Raw genomic sequence first — 6000 nt, forward strand, 5'->3', positions numbered from 1 at the left:
ACCCGTGTCGATGTGAGTTGAGGGGAGAGAGCAACCTGCTTTCTGAGAACTGTTTGCCATGAGGAAAGTCTTTAGGCTAACTTAATCCCTGTTACAGTTCCATTGACTTGAACAGTTATCAGAACTGAACTTCTCTTTCAGACGTTGAGTCTTCCATTGCAACTTTGCATCCCACTACACTATTTAAACGACTAGCACATTGGCCGTAACATCAGAGCATCACATCTTACTCTGACATTCTTACAGAGCAGATGGTCAGAGAGCAGTTCAGGGACTTGGCCACTTTGCATGAGCTATCACCAACAGGAGAGGGGATGGTTGTAGTAGAAGTTGATCAGTCTCTATCTGCATTTGGAAAAATAAAAGGTGAGAGGGAGATGGGGAGAGGATAAGGAAATTATAGAAGGGTCATCAGAGACACCAGAGATTTCAAAAGATTCCAAGGCCATTGCGGACCATACGGTACATTCCTTATTGTCTTTGTTTTGCTGTAGACTAATTACCAATCCGTAGCGCACACTAAGCCAGCAACTTGAACACATGACCTCAGAGTATCCCCTGCACTGCCTGTGCTACAAAAATAATAGTCGTACTTTACCTGTCAGGTAAACCCTACAGTTTGTAAAGGGTGAATAATTACCAGCTATTGAAGATCTGAAAAGCAAGAAATGCATGCATCCAGAAGAGATCTGAAACAGTTGCCACAGAGTTCAACAGATGGCTTGTACTCCTCTACAGCAACCTGGGACATCTCCTTGTAACAGGACTGGAAAGAATATCCTTGGGCTAGGAATCCAGGCCCTTGGAACATGTGCTGGAAGCAGCTGTGTTGTGTAGAGTACCCACAAGGCTAAAAGCACTTGGCTTATTCAGTCCTCAAAGCAAGATAAATCCTGTCCTGATAGCATTGTTGGTTACTGAAATATACTGAGAAGACTAGAAGAGAAGTTGGAAGCGTGGGGAAAAGTGCTAATTAAAGTAAGGGCCATAAAAGAGAAAAGGTAAAGACTGATTTTGACTCTATTTAGGTAAAAAATTTGAGAAAGGCTTTTACTGATCACAGAGGAGATCTTCTGGAAGAGACTTCCAAAAGCAGTAGTAGGTTTTCTTGTTACCCCCTATCGTCAGAGGGCTAGATCTATCTTAAGCGGGATACTGAGACGGTCTGTCAGTGATGACAGGGCATTGCTCAGAGATGCCCACCAGTCTGAAACAAGCAGTGAAACTTTTCTTCTTGTCAAATACAGTATCACTGAAAACTCAGAAAATAGGACTGAAAGATGCATTGGGATGCCTCCTAGTCCATCCCTCTATACAATAGCATGGCTAGCTGTATGTGTCATTCTTGACCAACATTTGCCCTTTTCTTAAAGACATGCAGTGATGGAGCCTGCTCAGACTTGTAGGAATTTTTGGCTCATTTTGGACTTGCTTCCGTGGTAAGTCCAAATCCTTCCAATGCTGGCATTGTAGCTCCTGTGTAGCTCGTCCTACCCCAGTCTACTACATTTGAATAGCTGATTTTTCCTAAGTAACTGTAGAATTTTGCATGTCTTTTTTGAATAACATTTTTTTTCCCGACTTTCTTAGATAATCAAAGCTGTTTTGAATACTAAGTCTGTTTTCCAGCATATTTGCAGCCCCTCCCAACAAGGTGCCATCTAAAAGTTTAATAAGCTCAACCTCTGTTCCTTCATTATTGTCATTAATGAAAATATTGAATAATACAAGTTCTGGGAGAGTTCTCTACAAAAATCTAGCTTGATGCATCTCTCCAGTTTGATGGAGAAGTAGCAGTAACTTCACTGGGTAGGAAATTTCCCTCTCCCTCAACTGACAATCAAGAACAATTTGCTTTCACAGATTGTGAAATGTTCTAAGTTTAAAATTTTCTATGAAGAAAAGTCTCCAAAGGCTGTGGAAGTGTAGAATATGCCTAACAGCAGAATTTACTCATAGATTGTAGAAGATCCATGCTCTAGCTGTAAAATCCACAAACATTTAAAGGGAGATGATCTGTTCAAGGAAATTCATTAAGTATTTATGGCACCCTGCCAGACAACTACCAGGCCAAGACACCTCCTGGCCTTAAAGCTGGAGTGTTACAGAAATAGTCTCAGCAGATTGTTGAAAAAACCCTGTGGATTTAAGTCTTTTGGAACAGGTATGACTTCTGTAGAAAGCTTGACAATTCCTTAAGGGTTTTCTTTCTTTGAAAAAAGCTCTCATGATTTGCTGCTTTTGACTTGTGAGTCATACAGTGATCTCATACTGATGGTACATTGATCTGCATGTAGCTAAGTACTTCTCAGACATTCCTCTAAGGGTGCTTAGACATTCAAATGACCAAGAGGAGTGCTTGAATTTTTCAGGGTAATGATGCCTTGTACCTTCAAGATTTAAGCCAACGTCTAACTTTTTGGTATCAAGAAGAGCGCTTTACAGAAGGCAGATTATTCCAAATGGTTGTGCTGCCATTCAAAGGGATCTCAACAGGCTGGAAGAAACGGGCCGATGGGAGTCTCATAAAATTCGACAAAGGGAAATGATAAGCTCTGTCCCTGGACAGGAATAACCCCATGCCACCAGCACAGGCCAGGGGCTGAGAGGCTGGAAAGCAGCTCTGCAGAGGAGGACCTGTGGGTCCTGGTGGACTCCAAGTTGAGCATGAGCCAGCAATGTGCCCTTGTGGCAAAGGCGGCCAACAGCTCCTGGGCTGCTTTAGGAAGAGCATCACCAGCAGGTCAAGGCAGGTGATCCTTCCCCTCTGCTCAGCACGGGTGAGTCACATCTGGAGTGGTGTCCAGTCCTGGGCTCCCCAGTACAAGACAGACATGGGCTACTGCAACAAGTCCAGCAAAGGGCCAGAAAGATGATTAAGGGCTTGGGAAAGGCTGAGAGGGCTGGGACTGTCCAGTCTGGAGAAGGGAAGGCTCAGGGGGATCTTGTCAATGTGTATAAATGCCTGTCAGGGGGGCAGTAAAGAAGACAGAGCCGGACTCTTCTCCATGGTATTCAGGGAAAGGACAAGAGGCAACAGACACAAGCTGAAACACAAGAAGTTATGTCTGAACATAAGAAAACATTTTTCTTTTTCCCCCCTCTTTTACTGTGATGAGGGGTTGAACACTGGAACAGGTGTCCAGAGACACTGCAGAGTCTCCATCCATGAAGATATTAAAAATCTGACTGGATACAGCCCTAAGCAACCTCCTCTGTTTGACCCTGCTTTGACCAGGGTTGGACTAGGCAATTTTCAGAGGTCCCTTCCCAACTCAATGATTTCGTGATTCTTGGAGACATTCTTATACGTTCATCTGAAGCATCCGTGTGTGGCACCAGCAGAAACAGGGCACTGACCTGAGTCCCAGTTTGTACGGAAGTCCATAGGAGGAATTTGCATTTTGATGTAAGGGAATGAGAGAAAGGTGTATGTTCCCTGTGTCTCTCACACTTACCAAAGACACAGCCATGTGTGCCAACCGATGCCAAATTAGCATTTTACACATAACTAACTCTGCAAAGGCAAACAGAAGCGGTGAAGAAAGCCCTGTGTGATGTAAGTGCAGACCTTTGTATATGTACAGGTCTGGATACATAATTAAGAATGCTCTCACTCAGTTGCGCACTTTATCCAGTATTATTATTGCTAATGTTTTCCTATCATTATCTGGTTTTAATTACAGGCAAGGATAGATATGTAAATCATTCCCACTCTGACCTAATGGTGAAGCAATTGCATTTTCTTTCCCGTAGTGGGGGAGGACACAGATGAAGCTGGTGCCCCAAGCCACAGTCCTGAGCAAAAGGTAAGCCATTAGTTTCAAATGACCTGTTTGAAAAACATGGGACGGTGAGCTGGGGAGCTGCCGCCAGGAAGGGCCGTAGGAAGAGCTGGGAGCATGGCCTGGCAAGGGACAAGAGACATTGCTTGCTCCAAAGGCAGACTCCAATTTCTGTACAGGGAAACCGCCTGTTTTTGTGCGTTTCCACAGCATGTGGGGAAAGGGGACTGGAACGAAAGACAGAGGCTGTGTATCAAGAAATGCTTTGCTGATGCAACTCATTTCTTCTCCACATAGAAACAACCCAGCAGAGCCTCAAAAGCTAGGCAATGAGCAAACAGTATACTGAATTTTTCTGTATAGGTATATTGACACTGTGTATTTTTCTCAGCTTCTCAGGTAGACCTTTTCCTGTTCTATTTATTTCAACATCTTTTTTTTTCCCATGTTGTACAGTCTTTGTGTGCACTGCAGAGACGCTTCTGTGAATATAGTCTGTAATGTTGTTAAATGCTGCTTTCTGAAGGCTTCTACAGGATCCTGAGAAATAACTAACTCTTTAGTTTACAAGTAGGTCAGAGAATATTACCTATTGCTCAAATGTAGGATTCCTCTCTTACTTTGGGGTGTAGAACCTGGAGCTCTGCTTATGCTCCGACTTCAGGTTGTTCTGTGACAGAGCTGCTTGGGCTACCCTATAACAAAAGTAAGGTGGCAAACATTGTAAGGGACATTTTAACGTGTACAAAAAGTCTGATCGGTATTTCCATACTGCTTCTCTATATCACAGAGCAGTAGTGGTCCAATCTTTCTATACTAACATCCAATAATTCTGGACTGAATATGAGGGCTGACCCGTAACTGGGATGTGACTGGTGCTGTGTGAAGGAGAGTAGCAAAAGAGGCCATTATATCACTGCATCTGGATGCCATACACATATTGTGAATGACCTGTCATCATTCAGACGTCATTCAGCTGGCGTGTGTAACCAGGTGGTTTGAACTGGAATTGCAAAGTGCTGCCATGATGCTGGTATCAGCAGCTTCTGGCTGCAGAGGCATCAGCCTCTCGAGTGCCACCTTCTGCGGAGCTGAACTGGCTTTATGTGAGGGCTTTTCCCACAGAATCCAAGATGCTGTGGCAACAGCTGTCTGCCACCATGACACCCAGACAACATAGTGTACTCTCTCTGGTACAACTAGCTTCTGAGCTCTCTGAATCCCAGCCCTGCCATCCTCGTAGGACCTCTGCAGTAAAATAAAATGGCCTGCAGGTCTGGGGTGAGGCTGCTGGAGCTTCTCCTATTATCCCAGATCTGAGACTCCAGGAAGAAGGAAGAATTTCTCCTCCTCAGAACAGTGATTCTCATTAGCCCTAGTTTCAGGCAAACAATTTTTGAATGAACCGGTGTCCTTCAGCGAGACAATAGTGCCTTAAATGCACTCCTTTCAGGGCCATGTGCTTTGTGGATTAGTCCCTCCTGCCTTGAAAGAAGAGATGTCTGTATTTACAGGTTTATTTAGACAGTGTTGTTGGACCCACGTGGAGTAGCATACACTGAAACTTTAAAATGTGCCAGACTCCCTGCCTTTTTTTCCTTTAAGCCGTAGGGTGTTTCTGATTTGTTCTTTACTGTGCCCTCCTGGAAAGGGGGGAGCGTTGTGTTGCTGAAGTGGCAGCCTTGAGCAAGATGTGGTATGTGATTTCTCTCACTGGCTTTGGGGTTAAGTGCCAGCATTGGGGTACTTCGTCTTGCTCTCCCCTCCTGTCTTTCTTTCCCTTCCAAGAAGCAGGGAGAAAATGCTGCCCCTGTTGTTAACCCGCATCCATTTGGGACAACAGGGGCTTCTGCCTCGGTCTCTAGGAGAAGTGGAAGCAACCCCTGCTGCTGGAGCGTCTTCAGCTGCAACCCCGCTGAGGTGCCCCTCCTGCTGCTGAAGTGTAAATCCCCAGTAGCTCTTTTAACCACCCTTCTCATACTGCTTGAAAAATAACTTTCTCTTGTCATTAACGCTGATCTATAGCCGCATTAATGTGTGAAATCACTGGGTGTGAAAATAGTGTACTAACCGCTACTTAATGTAATATTACCACAGTAATGTCTCTAAAAATATCTTGTCCACTTGATTGCTTTCATTGTGAACTGGAGATAATGTACCACTTACAGCTGATGATTAAAATTCATAAAGCTTTGGTTCTTAATTACAGCAACTT

This window comes from Pelecanus crispus, chromosome 1, assembly GCF_030463565.1.
Source record: "Pelecanus crispus isolate bPelCri1 chromosome 1, bPelCri1.pri, whole genome shotgun sequence".
Taxonomy (NCBI): Eukaryota; Metazoa; Chordata; class Aves; order Pelecaniformes; family Pelecanidae; genus Pelecanus; species Pelecanus crispus.